The sequence below is a fragment of the Aethalodelphis obliquidens genome, unplaced genomic scaffold (genome assembly GCF_003676395.1).
Source record: "Aethalodelphis obliquidens isolate GAN/ISIS:26980383/991018 unplaced genomic scaffold, ASM367639v1 scaffold5, whole genome shotgun sequence".
NCBI classification, from domain to species: domain Eukaryota; kingdom Metazoa; phylum Chordata; class Mammalia; order Artiodactyla; family Delphinidae; genus Aethalodelphis; species Aethalodelphis obliquidens.
Genome location: NW_020837949.1, coordinates 65,558,876 through 65,576,716, shown reverse-complemented (window position 1 = coordinate 65,576,716; position 17,841 = coordinate 65,558,876).

Sequence of the window (17,841 nt, the reverse complement as noted above, 5' to 3'; positions counted from 1 at the left end):
CAGACTCATCTAGAGAAAAAGAGCTGAGAATCAGAACCCCTGAGTTCTACTTTCCTCTCCACCACTATATCCCTGTTCACTTTTTGTGCCTCAGTAGTTTTTCTATTAACAGAAAGGGGGGAAATACACTGTCTCAAGGAGTTTTCCTGAAATTAAACTGCAATAGTCACTCATAAAAGCAGTTTTAAAACAGTTTAGGGTATTTTATATATACTGGAGTGATTCTAATTGAAAGATGTAGAAAGTTATGTACTGAACAGAATGGTTATCCAATCCATAAACCCTTGGGTTTCAGGCCCACGTGAGATGCCAGGAGGCAACCTGATTTGGAAAAATGAAGCCTTGGGTAAAACTTCCTTGGTGAAAACAATCTCTGAAAAGCACAGAATTCCTTAAAGTTACATGCTTCATTTAAAAATGTATTATTAGGCTAAAGACATTTACCAAAATATGTCGCAAATATTTTGGTAACACAAATGTACCGCTAAATAATATAAAATATGCCTCTGAATTAACATTTTAACTAGACTGCAGGAAGAAAAGTTGAGATGTCACTGAGCTTATTCTTATTTTTGTGGTAAGTTTTCCTAGGGGAGAAAAATAACTTTTTTTAATAAGGTAACTTAAAGTCAGGGTTATTTCCAGAATATTATCTTTCTTAATGACCTGCGTAATTTCAGATTAAAGAATGTTTTTATGTATTAATACCCTGATTACCAAGAAGTTCTGAAAAAATTTGATTTAATTCCATATACTTGTGCTATTAATATATATTTTACTCCCTTTCTGTAATACTTATTTTTAATTTCTACTTTTTCCTTTAATTAACTGAATTCTCTAAAAAATCTTTTGCCTCTTTCAAGGCTGATGTCTGTAGTGTTCGGAAAAGAAAGGTGAAAAAATAAATTGCCAATGAGTTAAAACCCAAAACGCTGAGCAACAAAATACTGGCATCCCTAATATAACGGTATTATACTTATCAAGCTTTTCAACAAATCAAAATTCTCCCAAATTCCCTTTTGAGGTCTATTTTAAAGTGCTATTTTGGTCCTCCATCACCATGGTTACCAAAATAAAACCACAAGAGTAAATTTCAATTTGATGTTCATTTTCCTTCCAATTATTTTAACTCTTTCCTTGGCACAGAATTCCCACTGATTGCATAAGAAGCTTATGTGTGGGACAACCGTGTGGTACTAAAGAGAGAATAAATACTCATTCTATTTAACCCCTGTTCTCACAGTTTCTTTACTAGACAGTAGCTTTCTGAAAGCAACAGAAGCTCCTAAACAGGGCAAAAAAATAGCAAAAGAAAACAGAACATTATTTGCAGAGATTTCACTGTCCCCTTTCTCTATTAGCCTTCAGAAAATTTTAAGATTTTCAAATACTCTTGCTACCCATTGAATTTTCTTTCATAAATCTTCAGACTTAACAACTACATTTGAGAGTCAGAGGATCAAGTAAGTCAACAAAGAGGGCATATATTTGTATAGATTTATTTATATAACATTATATATATAAATGTCATGTAAGTATATCTTGATAATCTTTAAATGTATGAGTCAATATTATATATATATATATATACACATATGTATATATAAAACCAGAAACGAACCTATGTGAATCTATGTAAACTTATATACCCTCACCCAATCCGAAGATCCATGCATTAAATAAGTTGTCCTCAGCCTGAGACCTATGTTAAAGGGGTGATTTTTTTAATAATCAAATGTCATTTTTCAATACCTCTTCAGGGGACTCCTAAGCAGAAGCTATAAGACAGATGATGCCTGGATATGAAATTAGAAAAACTAAAACAACTTTTTAGAAAGCTGACTTTAGGAACTTTGTTCTATGCTTTCTCTTTAGTATCAGGTACATCTGTCTCTAGGACAATGGTTATCAAATCAGGACAATGGTATCTGGAGACATTACTTGTCATGACTTAGGGGTGGGAATGGGAGAAGTAGTTGCTACTAGCATCTAATGGATAGACCCTGAGGATGTGGTTAAACACCCTATGATGCCCAGGGCAGCCCCTTACAACAAAGAGTTACCGGTCCACAGTGTGAACAATGTGGACGTTGACAAGCCCTGCTCTACGTCAAGAATAACAAAATATTTTAATTCTAAGAGTCCACTGAAATCAGCAGTGGCTACTGCAAGTGTTTTCTTTTTCCCTTTTTTTTTTAAAGAAAGATTTTGAGGCTATTTTCAATTATAAGCGAAATAATGTCTGTATTTTAGTGATGTCTGCCATGAGTGAAGGATGAGGACAGGATGGGGGTACATTTTCTATTTGTATCCTAGCCTCTATATATTTTAGAGTTCCAATTGTTTGCCCTTGATGAATCAAACGACTAAGAACCTAAATGCTTATTATTTGGTAATTCCTCACTTTCTGGTTAACTTTGCTTTCCTATGTGTTTTGGCAAAGAAAAGTTAACTTGAGGCTGTATGAGGATTTCGAAGTATGAAATCCTTATGAATTTGGAGATGCTTTGCCTCAGAGCCTCCCGGAGAAACCTCATTCCATTCTGAGTTCCATTAGCCACCGTTTACATGCATTCATACACACCCGAAAGTCGACCATTGTTGTTCACTATACAATGTGATATAACAATTAAAGCTACACATTTGGAAAATTTAAGAGAAGATCATTAGGCCCAATGCCTTATTTTATATTTAGATCACTACCGGTTGCTTGCATTGCTTTTTTTCACTACTGGTTGCTTATGATAGAAAAACAAGACAGAAATTAAAGTTTAGCAGGGTTTCCGGAAAGTATTTTCTAGGATCTATTTATTGATACACGGAAATTAAGTCATGGTTTCTTTACCAATCACAGAGAATATAATATTTAAAACTATCCAAAAATAACATCTTGATGATTATGTCCAAAATTCAATACGTTCGGTTTCCTAAAGCACTAAGCAATAAAAACATGTTTTGAAGAAAATGATACGGTATATGCCAAGAGGGGGTGGTAATTATCATCAGCTTTTATGTTTAATGGTGATAGGATGTTATTACAGCCATCATATCTAGTAGCTGTCTTATAATCAAGTTTAAACATAGTCGTGGGGTAGCAGGGCCCAGCTCTGTGATTCAGTGACAAAAAAAAAAAAGTATTTCCTGAAAGGTTCTAAACATCCAAAGGAAAACAAAGTCCCTCAATACAGAGGTGCAGCTAACACTCAGCTCTCCCCTTCAGGTTTCACTCCCTGAACTTAATGCCTAGAGAAAGAAAACCAGCCTCTTTCTAGTATTACATCTATTATTTCTACGATTAGCACATCATTTTCATCATCAAATTTTCCAGTGGTTTCCTGTCTCTGAATAAAACAGAAGTGTTTACGACAGTCACAAAGTCCTGCACAAGCCAGCCATGCACTAGCTTCCTGACTTCTCTGCTGCACTGGCCTCTTTGCAATGCCTCTAAAATGGTAAAGGAGCTCCTGTCTCAGGGACTTCCATTTACTATCTGCCTGGATGGAACATTCTTCCTCTAGATTTCTGCATAATTCACTCCCACAATGCTCTACTGTCTTGGCTATACCCTAAGAGTGTGACTCCCCACCCAGGCCCCACTCAGCTTCATCAAACCCTGAGCACCCTGTCTCCTCCTTCCCTGCCTCATATCTCTCCAAAAGGGTGTACTGTCTTTCTTGTTATGTTTCCTCCTATGTCGTCTGAATAAGTTGTGCATTAATTCAAACGTTTTTTTACTCTATGTACTTTCATACCATTGCTCATAAGGTACTTTAATACCATATTATGAGCATCTGAATGATCCAGTGTGACATAGATCTAAAACCATCATTTAATTGAAATCTTTGTGGGGGTTTTGTTGTTGCTGTTTTTTCCCTTATGGAGCATATAACTTTGCTGAGTTTCCCTGAAATGCAGAGTTTTTTTTGGTTTTTTGTTTTTTTTAATTAGTTGAAATAAAGGGTGAAATTCAACCATTTGCAAAAATCCTATGATGGCAAATATTAGTGACTTTGCTGTTACTATTATTTTGCTTCCCCCACTTCTAAACTGTTTCTTAATTACTGAATGAAGAATATGAGAACATTTCATTGATCTTTATATTTCCAGCAAATTGATTTGTGGCCGGCACATACTGGATAATCAATAAATGCTGCTTACATTATAGAAAAGAATAGATTTAGTAATACACTTACTTAGTAATTAGTAGTTAGATTTAGTAATACAAAACTTAAATCCATCTTTAAAAGCAAGCACTCTGGTGTAGCAGCCCTTCAGAGTTAGCAAGGTGGATTATTTTGTGCATTTACCTTCTTTACCAGACTCTCTGACTTAACAAACTGAGAGGAGGGAATTGGCCAGCCAATGGCCAGCCATTGGCCAGCCATGAAGAACTGAGGAGGCAGACCTACATCTCAAGTCTCTGTGATGTCTTTTCAAGACATTTAAGAAACATCAGCTATTTTTCAAGCACTGGAGATACAGAGATGAGCAACTGCTGGCCCTCAAGAAGAATATAATATCAGGAAAGAGCCTTGGGGCTGACAGGGTCTTGGCGCTCCAACGAGGTGTCAGCCCTGTTCCTCTGAGGGGGAGAGCCGAGTTCAGGACATTGGTCCATAAGAGACCTCTTAATGCCACATAATATCAAACACTGAAAGCTCTCTTAGAGATCTCCATCTCAATGCTAAGACCCAGCTCCACTCAACGACCAGCAAGCTCCAGGGCTGGACACCCTATGCCAAACAACTAGCAAGATAGGCACACAAACACACCCATTAGTAGAGAGGCTGCCTAAAATCATAATAAGGTCACAGACACTCCAAAACACAACACCAGATGTGGTCCTGCCCCCCCAAAAGACAATATACAGCCACATGCACCAGAACACAGGCACCAGTCCCTCCAGAAGGAAGCCTACACAACTCACTGAACCAACCTTATGCAGGGGGGCACACACCAAAAACAAGGGGAACTAAAAACCTGCAGCATGCAGAAAGGAGAACCCAAACACAGTAAATTAAGAAAAATGAGAAGACAGAGAAATACACAGTAGATGAAGCAGCAAGGTAAACACCCAGCAGACCAAACAAATGAAGAGGAAACAGGCAGTCTACCTGGAAAAGAATTCAGAGTAATGATAGTAAATGATACAAAATCTTTTAAGTAAAAAGAAGAAAATAAAAGAAACATTTAACAAGGACCTAGAAGAACAAAAGAGCAAGGAAACAATGATGAAAAACACAATAAATGAAATTAAAAATTCTCTAGAAGGAATCAATAGCAGAATAACTGAGGCAGAAGAATGGATAAGTGACCTGGAAGATAAAATAATGGAAAACAACTACTGTAGAGCAGAACAAAGAAAAAAGAATGAAAAGAATTGAGGACAGTCTCACAGACCCCTGGAACAACATTAAACTCATGAACATTTGAATTATAGGGGTCCCAGAAGAAGAGAAAAAGAAAGGGAGTGAGAAAATATGTGAAGAGATTATGGTTGAAAACTTGCCAATATGGGAAAGGAAATAGTTAATCAAGTCCAGGAAGCACAGAGAGTCCTATACAGGATAAATCCAAGGAGAAACATGCCACGACACATATTAATAAAACTATCAAAAAAAGTACAAAGAAAAAAATATTAAAACAGCAAAGGAAAAACAACAAATAACATACAAGGGAATCCCCATAAGGTTAACAGCTGATCTTTCAGCAGAAAGTCTGCAAGCCAGAAGGGAGTGGAAGGACATATTTAAAGTGAAGAAAGGGAAAAAAAACTACAACCAAGATTGCTCTACCCAGTGAGGATGTCATTCAGATTCGATGGGGAAATTAACACCTTTACAGACAAGCAAAAGCTAAGAGAATTCAGCACCACCAAACCAGCTTTACAACAAATGCTAAAGGAACTTCTCTAGGCAGGAAGCACAAGAGAAGGAAAAGACCCACAACAACAAACCCAACACAATTAAGAAAATGGGAATAGGAACATACATATCGATAACTACCTTAAATATAAATTGATTAAATGCTCCAACCAAAAGACATAGACTGGCTGAATGGATACAGAAACAAGACTCATATATATGCTGTCTACAAGAGATCCACTTCAGACCTAGGGACACATACAGAAAGTGGGAGGATGAAAAAAGATGTTCCATGCAAAGGGCAATCAAAAGAAAGCTGGAGTAGCAATTCTCATATCAGATAAAATAGACTTCAAAATAAAGACTATTAGAAGAGACAAAGAAGGACACTACATAACAATCAAGGGATCCATCCAAGAAGAAGATATAACAATTGTAAATATTTAGGCACCCAACATAGGAGTACTTCAATACATAAGGCAAATGTTAACAGCCATAAAAGGGGAAATCGACAGTAACATAATCATAGTAGGGGACTTTAACAGCACACTTTCACCAATGGACAGATCATTCAAAATGAAAACAAATAAGGAAACACAAGCTTTAAATAATACATTAAACAAGATGGACTTAATTGATATTTATAGGACATTCCATCCAAAAACAACAGAATACACTTTCTTCTAAGTGCTCATCAAACATTCTCCAGGATATATTGTATCTTGGGTCACAAATCAAGCCTTGGTAAATTTAAGAAAATTGAAATTATATCAAGTATCTTTTCCGACAACAACGCTATGAGACTAGATATCAATTACAGGAAAAAAAACTGTAAAAAAAAAAAAAAAAAACACATGGAGGCTAAACAAAACACTACTAAACAGCCAAGAGATCACTGAAGAAATCAAAGATGAAATCAAAAAATACCTAGAAACAAATGACAAGGAAAACACGATGACCCAAAACCTACGGGATGCAGCAAAACAGTTCTAAGAGGGAAGTTTACAGCAATAAAATCTTACCTTAAGAAACAAGAAACATCTCAAATAAACAACCTAACCTTACACTTAAAGCAATTAGAGAAAGAAGAACCAAAAAACCCCAAAGTTAGCAGAAGGAAAGCAATCAAAGATCAGATCAGAAATAAATGAAAAAGAAATGAAGGAAACAAGAGCTAAGATAAATAAAAGTAAAAGCTGGGTTTTTGAGAAAATAAACAAAATTGATAAACCACTAGCCAGACTCATCAAGAAAAAAAGGGAAAAGACTCAAATCAATAGAATTAGAAATGAAAAAGGAGAAGTAACAACTGACACGGCAGAAATACAAAGGATCATGAGAGATTACTACAAGCAACTATAGGCCAATAAAATAGACAACCTGGAAGAAATGGACAAATTCTTAGAAAAGCACAACCTCCAGAGACTGAACCAGGAAGAAATAGAAAATATAAACAGACCTATCACAAGCACTGAAATTGAGACTGTGATTAAAAATCTTCCAGCAAATAAAAGCCCAGGACCAGATGGCTTAACAGGCAAATTCTAGCAAACATTTAGAGAAGAGCTAACACCTATCCTTCCCAAACTCTTCCAAAATATAGCAGAGGGAGGAACACTCCCAAACTCATTCTATGAGGCCAACATCACCCTGATACCAAAACCAGATGTAGATGTCAAAAGAAAGCAAACTACAGACCAATATCACTGATGAACTAGATGCAAAAATCCTCAACAAAATACTAGCGAACAGAATCCAACAGCACATTAAAAGGATCATACACCATGATCAAGTGGGGTTTATCCCAGGAACGCAAGGATTCTTCAATGTAAGCAAATCAATCAATGTGATATACCATATTAACACTGAAAGAGAAAAACCATATGATCATCTCAATAGATGCAGAAAAAGCTTTTGACAACATGCAACACCATCTATAATAAAAAACCTCCAGAAAGTAGGCATAGAGGGAACTTACCTCAACATAATAAAGGCCATATATGACAAACCCACAGCCAACATCGTTCTCAATGGTGAAAACCTGTAACCATGTCCTCTAAGATCAGGAACAAAACAAGTTTGCCCACTCTCACCACTATTATTCAACATAGTTTTGGAAGTTTTAGCCACGGCAATCAGAGAAGAAAAAGAAATAAAAGGGATCCAAATCAGAAAAGAAGAAAAAAGCTGACACTGTTTGCAGATGACATGATACTATACATAGGGAATCCTAAAGATGCTACCAGAAAACTACTAGAGCTAATCAATGAATTTGGCAAAGTAGGATATAAAATTAATGCACAGAAATCTCTTGCATTCCTATACACTAATGATGAAAAATCTCAAAGAGAAATTAAGGAAACACTCCCATTTAGCACTGCAACAAAAAGAATAAAATACCTAGGAATAAACTTACCTAAGGAGACAAAAGACCTGTATGCACAACACTGATGAAAGAAATTAAAGAGGATACAAACAGATGGAGAGATATATCATGTTCTTGGATTGGAAGAATCAACAATCTAAAAATGACTATACTACCCAAAGCAATCTACAGATTCAATGCAATCCCTATCAAACTACCAATGGCATTTTTCACAAACTAGAACAAAAAATTTCACAATTTGTAAGGAAACACAACAGACCCTGAATACCCAAAGCAATCTTGAGAAAGAAAAACAGAGCTGGAGAAATCAGGCTCCCTGACTTCAGACTATACTACAAAGCTACAGTAATCAAGACAGTATGGTACTGGCACAAAAGCAGAAATATAAATCAATGGAACAAGATAGAAAGCCCAGAGATAAACCCATGCACATATGGTCACCTTTTCTTTGATAAAGGAGACAAGAATATACAGTGGAGAAAAAACAACCTCTTCAATAAGTGGTGCTGGGAAAACTGGACAGGTACATGTAAAAGTATGAAATTAGAACACTCCCTAACACCATACACAAGAATAAACTCAAAATGTATTAAAGACCTAAATGTAAGGCCAGACACTATAAAAGTCTTAGAGGAAAACATAGGCAGAACACTCTATGACATAAATCACAGCAAGATCCTTTTTGACCCATCTCGTAGAGCAATGGAAATAAAAACAAAAATAAACAAATGGGACCTAATGAAATTTCAAAGCTTTTGCACGCAAAGGAAACCATAAATCACACGAAAAGGGAACCCTCAGAATGGGAGAAAATATGTGCAAATGAAGCAACTGACAAAGATTAATCTCCAAAATATACAGGCAACTCATACAGCTCAATATCAAAAAAACAAACAACCCAATCCAAAAATGGGCAGAGGACCTAAGTAGACATTTCTCCAAAGAAGAAATACAAATTGCCAACAAACACATGTAAGGATGCTCAACATCACTAATCATTAGAGAAATGTAAAGCAAAACTACAATGAGGTATCACTTCACACCAGTCAGAATGGTCATCAAAAAATCTACAAACAATAAATGCTGGAGAGGCTGTGCAGAAAAGGGAACCCTCTTGCACTGTGTGTGGGAATGTAAACTGATACAGGCACTATGGAGAACAGTATGGAGGTTCCTTAAAAAACTAAAAACAGAACTACCATACAACCCAGGAATCCCACTACTGGGCATATACCCTGAGAAAACCATAATTCATAAAGAGTCATGTACCACAATGCTCATTGCAGCTCTATTTACAACAGTCAGCATATGGAAGCAACTTAAGTGTCCATCGACATATGAATGGATAAAGATGTGGCACATATATACAATGGAATATTACTCAGCCATAAGAAGAAATGTAACTGAGTTATCTGTAGTGAGGTGGACGGACCTAGAGACTGTCATACAGAGTGAAGAAAGTCAGAAAGAGAAAAACAAATACCGTATGCTAACAAATATATATGGAATCTAAAAAAAAAAGGTTCTGAAGAACCTAGCGGCAGGACAGGAATAAACATGCAGACGTAGTGAATGGATTTGAAGACACGTGGAGGGGGAAGGGTAAGCTGGGACGAAGTGAGAGAGTGGCATGGACATATATACACTACCAAATGTACAATAGATAGCTAGTGGGAAGCAGCTGCATAGCACAAGGAGATCAGCTCAGTGTTCTGTGACCACCTCGAGGGGTGGGAGGGAGATGCAGGAGGGAGGAGATATGGGGATATATGTATATGTATACTTGATGCACCTTGTTATAAAGCAGAAACTAACACACCATTGTAATGCAATTAATACTCCAATAAAGATGTTAAAAAAAAAAAGTCATGTACCACAATGTTCATTGCAGGTCTATTTACAATAGCTACCACATGCAAGCAATCTTAAGTGTCTCTCAACAGATGAATGGATAAAGAAGATGTGGCACATATATACAATGGAATATTACTGAGCCATAAAAAGAAACGAAATAGAGTTTTTTATAATGAGGTGGATGGACCTTGAGATTGTCATACAGAATGAAGTCCAAAAGAGAAAAACATATACCATATGCTAACACATACATATGGAATCTTAAAAAAAAAAAAAAGGTCCTGAAGAACCTAGGGGCAGGGCAGGAATAAAGACGCAGACGTAGAGAATGGACTTGAGGACACAGGGAGGGGGAAGGGTAATCTGGGACAAAGTGAGAGCGTGGCATGGACATATATACACTATCAAATGTAAAAAAGATAGCTAATGGGAAGCAGCCTCATAGCATAGGAAGATCAGCTAGGTGCTATGTGTCTAACTAGAGGGGTGACATAGGGAGGGTGGGAGGGAGATGCAAGAGGGAGGAGATATGGGGATATATGTTTATGTATAGCTGATTCACTTTGTTATACAGCAGAAACTAACACATAATTGTAAAGCAATTATACTCCAATAAAGATGTTAAAATACAGGGCTTCCCTGGTGGCACAGTGGTTGAGAGTCCGCCTGCCATTGCAGGGGACACGGGTTCGTGCCCCGGTCCGGGAGGATCACACATGCCACGGCGCGGCTAGGCCCATGAGCCATCGCCGCTGAGCCTGCGCGTCCGGAACCTGTGTTCCACAACGGGAGAGGCCACAACAGTAAGAGGCCCGCGTACCGCAAAAAAAAAAAAAAAAAAAAAAAAATTAAAAGGCTAGATCTCATTTTAAGTGTTCTTACCATAATAAAATTTTACAATTTTTAAAAAATTAAAAATAAAAGCACTCTATAATCTCATTTTGTATGTTCCTCTAGTTTCAAATATACATAAATATTGAAATAAACACCTTCTATGAATAATCTTTATTTTCAAAGGTATACTAAGTTTTTACTTTCTAGTTTATTTCTTACTTAACAGTGATGCCATCAGGAAGGTACCTTTCATCTTTAATTAAGCTGTATTAGGAAAATTCTCTTTACCAGAAGTCTAGAGTCCTAACATCTCTTAGAATGGCACGTGTTCTCACTGGCTGTCACATGATTATATTACATATCTTCTGAATTTAGTAACTGTTCTTTAAAATAAAACTACGCACCAAAAAAGAAAAAAAAAAAGCCAGGCTTTCTCTAAGTTTCTAAGGATAAAAGTGTCTATGACAAATTTAACTTATTTCACATTTTGGTCTAAACTTTCCCGTAAGCTGCGTCACAGTTTTTGAGGACCATGATAACAAATTACCACTAACTGGCTGCCTTAGAACAGCAGAAATTTATTGTGTCACAGTTGTGGATATTAGCTGTTCAAAATGAAGGTGTCAAAAAAATAAAATAAAAATAAAATAAAATTAAATTAAATTAAAAATGAAGGTGTCAGCACAGCCATGTTACCCTTGAAAACTGCAGGGGAGAATTCTTCCTTGCCTCTTTGTAGCTTCTTACGGTTTACGGGCAACCCTTAGCGTTCCCTGGCTTGCAGCTACATAACTTCAATCTCTGCCTCTGATGTCACATGGCATCTCCCCTTATGCATCTCTGTGGCCTCTTCTTATAAAAACACCAGTCATATTGCACACAGGGCCCACCCTAATCTAATGTAACCTCCTCTAACTAATTGCGTATGCAGTGGCCGTATTTCCAAATAAGGTCATATTCTGAAGTTCTGGAGGATAGAATTTCAACATATCTTTGGGGGGACACAATTCAACCCATAGCATAAGCACTTTTCTAAAAGGAAAAAGAAACTGTAATACTCTCGTGTTAGGGATAAATCAAATGCGGTTGTGTATCCGGAGGTTATATGATGCAGCGGTTAAAAGCACAGGCCCCAGTAAGAACCTTTCAGTGATTCTTGAAGAAGAAAGAGCTAACAAAGAGGAGAAGTGTATTCCAGACAATTCTAACAGCAAGGATGAAGCCACAGAGTTGCAAAATTCATGGGGCATCTGGGAAACAATGTTCTGAAGTTAATAAGGCAGAACAAGTGGTGTCAAAAAATAATGGAAACTCTTCCTCAAAGAAGAATCCCAAGCAATAAATGTAGAAGGAAGGAATGAAAAAAGTTTTAAAATATCATCATTAAACACCATAGCGATCATTACTGCAGGCAAGATGCACTGATGAATGCTAAAATTAGTGAGCAAAACTTTTAGGAGAAATAGGGTATTTGCAGAGCCCCAAAGTACCTCCCTCAAGTTATTTATTAATTACTATGTAGTTTTCACTTATGTCCAAATGTTGGTATTTCTCCTTCCAGGAGATATACTTAAGGGTAAGAAAATTAAGCTATAAGCTGAACTTAGTGACTCGTTTCTAACAAATCTAGTGAGGGAAGGGAAAACACAGCAAGTTTACAGAAGAGAATCCTGGCAGACACTGCCTTATAACCAAGTGGTCAATATTAACATCATCTTTAATAAGTCTTGTTGCTATCATGTACCTCAATATGATGTGAGGAGAAGGGTACTTCACAGCTCTGTGGTATTCCCTCCGAAATTCCATAACCCCAGTCTAATCATGAGAAAACACGTGATCAACAGATTAAGAAAATAAAAGGACTTATTATCTGCAACAGCAGATGTGAAGTGAAGACATTTTCGTCTAAACGATGATCATTTGAGAGGAGAGTATGATATCTCAGATTTAATTTCTTCTCTTCTGAGTCTGGAACCATTCTAGGAAATAATATTAGTCAAGAGCTAAAACAAAATGAGATGAAATATATCCATCTCATGTCATTACTTCACATTGTAATCACCATGTAGTGGATGTGACGCCCATTCCACTTCTCAGGTGTGCAAGAAAGAAAACTTAATTTTATAAGTTATCTTAGTCTCTCTTTTAAGTCTCTAACCCACAAATGGAGTAGTAAAAATCTACTATCAATCAGTCAAGTGTTCCTCCTTTTCCCAGATCAGGTCTAATATCCAGGGTCCTTAACCAAGTTTGAAAGGATTGGAGGGGAAGGGACCACTTGGTCCTCAATTTTTTCTATCCTCAATGTTATCTGCTAAGACAGTCGTCCCTCATCTGGTCTTTGGAGTCATCACAGAGGTACCCCTTGTTGGTGGCAACTAGTTCCCTTCAGATTCAAATAATTTTGCCCTACAAGCCAATATCCCTGATGAGCATAGGTGCAAATTTTCTCAATAAAACACTAGCAAACTGAATTCAACAGTACATTAGAGGGATGATTCACCATGATCAAGTGGGATTTATCCCTGAGATAGAAGGATTGTTCAACATATGCAAATCAGTAAATATAATTCATCACATTATTAAAAGAAAAGAAAAAACTCACATGGTCATTTCAATAGATGCAGAAAAACCGTTTGACAAAATTGACCATCTGTTCATGATAAAACCTCTTAACAAACTGTATACAGAATGAACATACCTGAACATAATAATGGCCATATTTGACAAGTTCACAGCTAACATCATACTCAATAGTGAAACTTTTAAAGCTTTTCCTCTAATATCAGAAAAAGCCAAGGGTGCCCATTCTCACCACTCCTATTCAACATAGTACTAAAATTCTAGCCAGAGCAATCAGCTAAGAAAAAGAAAGAAAACGCATCAGAATTGGAAAGGAAGAAGGAAAAATTTCTCTATTTGCAAGTGACATGATTTTACATCTAGAAAATCCTAAAGACTCTACAAAAAAAAACCTGTTAGATCTAATGAATGAATTCAGTAAAGTTGCAGGATACAAAATTAACCGAGAAAAAATCAGTAGCATCACCATACACTAACTACAAATTATCTAAAAAAAGAAAAAGAAAACAATACCATGTGCAATAGCATCAAAAAAATTAAATACTTGGGAATAATTTTAAACAAGGAGGTGAAAATCTCTATACTTAAAACTACAAGACACTGATGAAAGAAATCAAAGAAAATATAAATAAATGGAAAGGTATCTCATGTTAATAGATTATAAGAATTAATATTGTTAAAATGTTCATACTACCCAAAGCCATCTATAGATTCAATGCAATCCCTATCAAGATTCCAGTGACTATTTTTACAGACGTAAAAAAAAATCCTAAAATTTATATGAAAACACAGAAGACCCTGATGGGCTAAAGCGAGTCATTATGCTCTACACAATATATACTGCTGTATGTCAATTGTATCTCAATAAAACCGGGGAAAAAATAAAGCCAAACAACAACAGAAAAGAGTATGGGGGACTGATAATGCTTACTCAAATAACAGATGTCCACCACTATGTCTAGGCACTGTCATAGATAATTTTTGTGCTTTGTGTAATTTAATTATAAAACACATAGGAGAGGTGAATTCTAATTTTATTGAGAAGGAAAGTGAAGGAATTTTTATTGCGGTAAATCATGCATAACGTAAAATTTACCATTCAACCATTTTAAGTGTACAATTCAGTGATATTAAGTACATTTACAAGGTTCTTCAACCACCACCACTATGCATTCTCAAAACTGTTTCATAACCCCAAAAATAAACTCCATAGCCATCAAACAATAACTTCCCTTTTCTCCCTTCTCGCAGCCCCTGTTAACCTCTATTCTTCTTTCCATATCTGTGAATTTGCCTGTTTTAGGTGACTGATATAAACGGAATCATACAGTATTTGTCCTTTTGTGTCTGGGTTACTTCACTTGGCATAGTTTTCAAGGCTCATCCATGTTGTAACACGTATCAGAATTTCATTCTTCTAAAGCTGGATAATATTGCATTATACGTACATTCCACATTTTGTTTATTCATTCACCTGTAGATGGACTCATGAGTTGTTTCTACTTTTTGGCTATTGTGAATAATGCTGCTATGAACAGTGTTGCACAAGTAGCTATTTGAGCCCCTACTTTTAATTCTTTTGGGTATATACATAGAAGTGGAACTGGTGAGTCATATGGTAACTATGTTTAACTTTTTAAGCCTAACTATTTTCTGTACCAGTTGTACCACCGTACATTCCCACCAGCAATGCACAAAGGGTAATCCTTACCATACTTGTTATTTTCCTTTTTTTTTTCTTTAGTAGTAATCATCCCAATGGGTGTGAAGTGATATCTCATTGTGGGTCTGATTTGCTTTTCCCTAATGACTAGGGATGTTAAACATCTTTTTCATTTGCTTAATGGCCATTTGTATATCTTCTTTGGAGAAATGCCTATTTAAGTCCTTTGCCCACTTTTGAACTGGGTTGTTTGTTTTTTAGGGGGATTGAGTTTTAAGGCATTCGTAATTTACCCAAGATTGTTCAATATGCAAGTGGCAGAAACAGCATTCAAAATCCATGCAGCGGGCTGCCAAGCCCTTGCTGTCTTTATAATTCCAAAAGGTTCCCTTGCAAGCCAACGCAGTTTAGCCAAAATTCATTCTCCTTGACATGATGGGCTCAATCCAAGAGGGAAAACGAACATTCATAAATTATAACAGCTGCTGCTCCCACTGTGACTACCTCTCAAATAACAAACTACAGCATCACTGCTATAAAAGTGATAAGCGCCCCTCCAGGTACTGGCTCAATTTTATGGTTTTTGTTAAGAAATAAAGCTCTTTAAAGGTTATTACCTGATTTAGGTAATATTTTCATTTTACACAAAATTCCTACTAGCACAATTATCTTTTCAAGTGCCTCTCCAAAGCACAAATGTGTAATAACCATCTAAGTGCAGTCTACAGAAGTACCCTACTGACAGCAAGAGATAGGGAAAACTCTCCAATGGAGCAAATAATAAGCATGAGGTCAGTATTTTCTTTGCTTCCATTCAGTTTTCTATATGAAGGAAGAAACGTGTATGCAATCAAGCATATCTAAAAATGCTTAAGTCCAGATTCTTTATTTCTTATCAAGGCAAACAGCATGTAATATATATGGAAATACTGACAGATTGGTTCTAAGTCAACTGTAGGGAACCAAGACCATCTTTTTATATGGAAATAAATGTATTTTCTGGGGAGGGAAAGCCAGCTTGATTCTAGCTGTGGAGACACTAGTTTTGAAGGAGACTTTGATTCCAGTGGCCAGAAAAAAAGAATTATGGTACATCACATAAAGACTTGATCAGGCTTTAAAGAAGGAGGCCATCGAGGAGCCTCATTTACAATTGCAGCCTGAGAGCCGGGGAACAACAGTGGCCCTCCAGGGGACGGAGGAGGCCGGCCTCTCAAATGCTTCTCAGCAGGTGGCAATCAGACATCACCTCATCCATCTGCAAATTAATAGGGTCAGAGAAATGCTCCACTTACAGCACAGTCTGACTTCTTTTACCCAATTCCCATGAAAATGGTGACTATCATCAGAGCGACAATGAAGAAGGTCACTAGAAGGGTAATTACAAACAGAGTCACAAAAGGCAAAGCTGTACAACAAAAATAAGGCGATCAAACAAAATACTGCTTGATATTTCCAAGTGTATTTCTTCACAGTGTGGGCTATTTTTAGCCGGACTTCTATTTTTTAACTGTAGCTATATCTTTTAATAATTAAACTGAAGCGCATTCATTTGGGAAAGTGGCATAAAGCAGCATGCATGCCCTCATTGTCTGGAGACTGAAAGTGTTCAAGTCAAGCATGAAGATGGCCAGGAGACAATGTGTCCTTAAGGAGAGCGTCACTTGGCTAAGGAAAGCCAAACCTAAAAAACCTTCCAGCAATGTGTGTCTCAAAGCTCCCTTAAAATTGTTCTATCCACACACCAGGGAAACTGGTTTTTATCATGCAAAATCCTTTCTAGCCTTTCTGGAATGATGCTTGCCTTTCTTTTCATACCATTCCCCCCAGCATTGTCCCTTTGGCAAGGCAGCTCTAAACTCTGGATAAATGAAAAGGGCTCCGAGCCTGGTCACAGCAGACATCTGTATTTGCAGAGAGAATCACTTAGCTCCTACCCCTTTCTCATATATGTTTAAAATCCGATTATCAAAGATAGTAACATATGGCTATAAGTTAGTGGGCACTGATTTTCCACCGCTAATTCAAAGTTATCAAGGCAAAAAAGTGAGTTTTGACTCTAAAATCATCCTGGGCATGTGTGAAGAGTCAGTATATAAAGTCCCTGCTGAAGTTCTCAGCACATATGAATTGCTGCCATCACTCCAAACACTGGAATTGTTCTCGGAACTATTTATGAGTCACTCACAAAAATCAGTCTCATCACCTTAATTCAACCTAGGCTTGATCCACCACCTTATTCATCAAGCTTGGCTCCAAATGCCTGTTTTCTCAAATTGAATTCTTGTTCAAAGTATGAAGATCTTCAATTACTGACTCATTGTAGACAGATTTGTAAATGCCACTGGCGAATTCCAAAAGAAGAGCTCAAAAAAATATATATATATTGACAACAAAGGCAACATCTTTTGGCCAATAAATATCTATCTCCCCAAAAGAGACTACTCTGAAGTTAGGTCATTCATTGGGATGTCTATTTTGCCATGTTACTTTGAACGTAGTATATGACTTTGCTAAGCTCACTTTTATTTTAGCACAAAAGGAGCCCAGTTGCTCTTTAACATTCAAATGATATCATAGGTTAGTAATAACACACCTAGTAGAAGTTTTGTCAAGGAAAATACAACTGCAGTTTATCAAATCTGATTTGGAATATA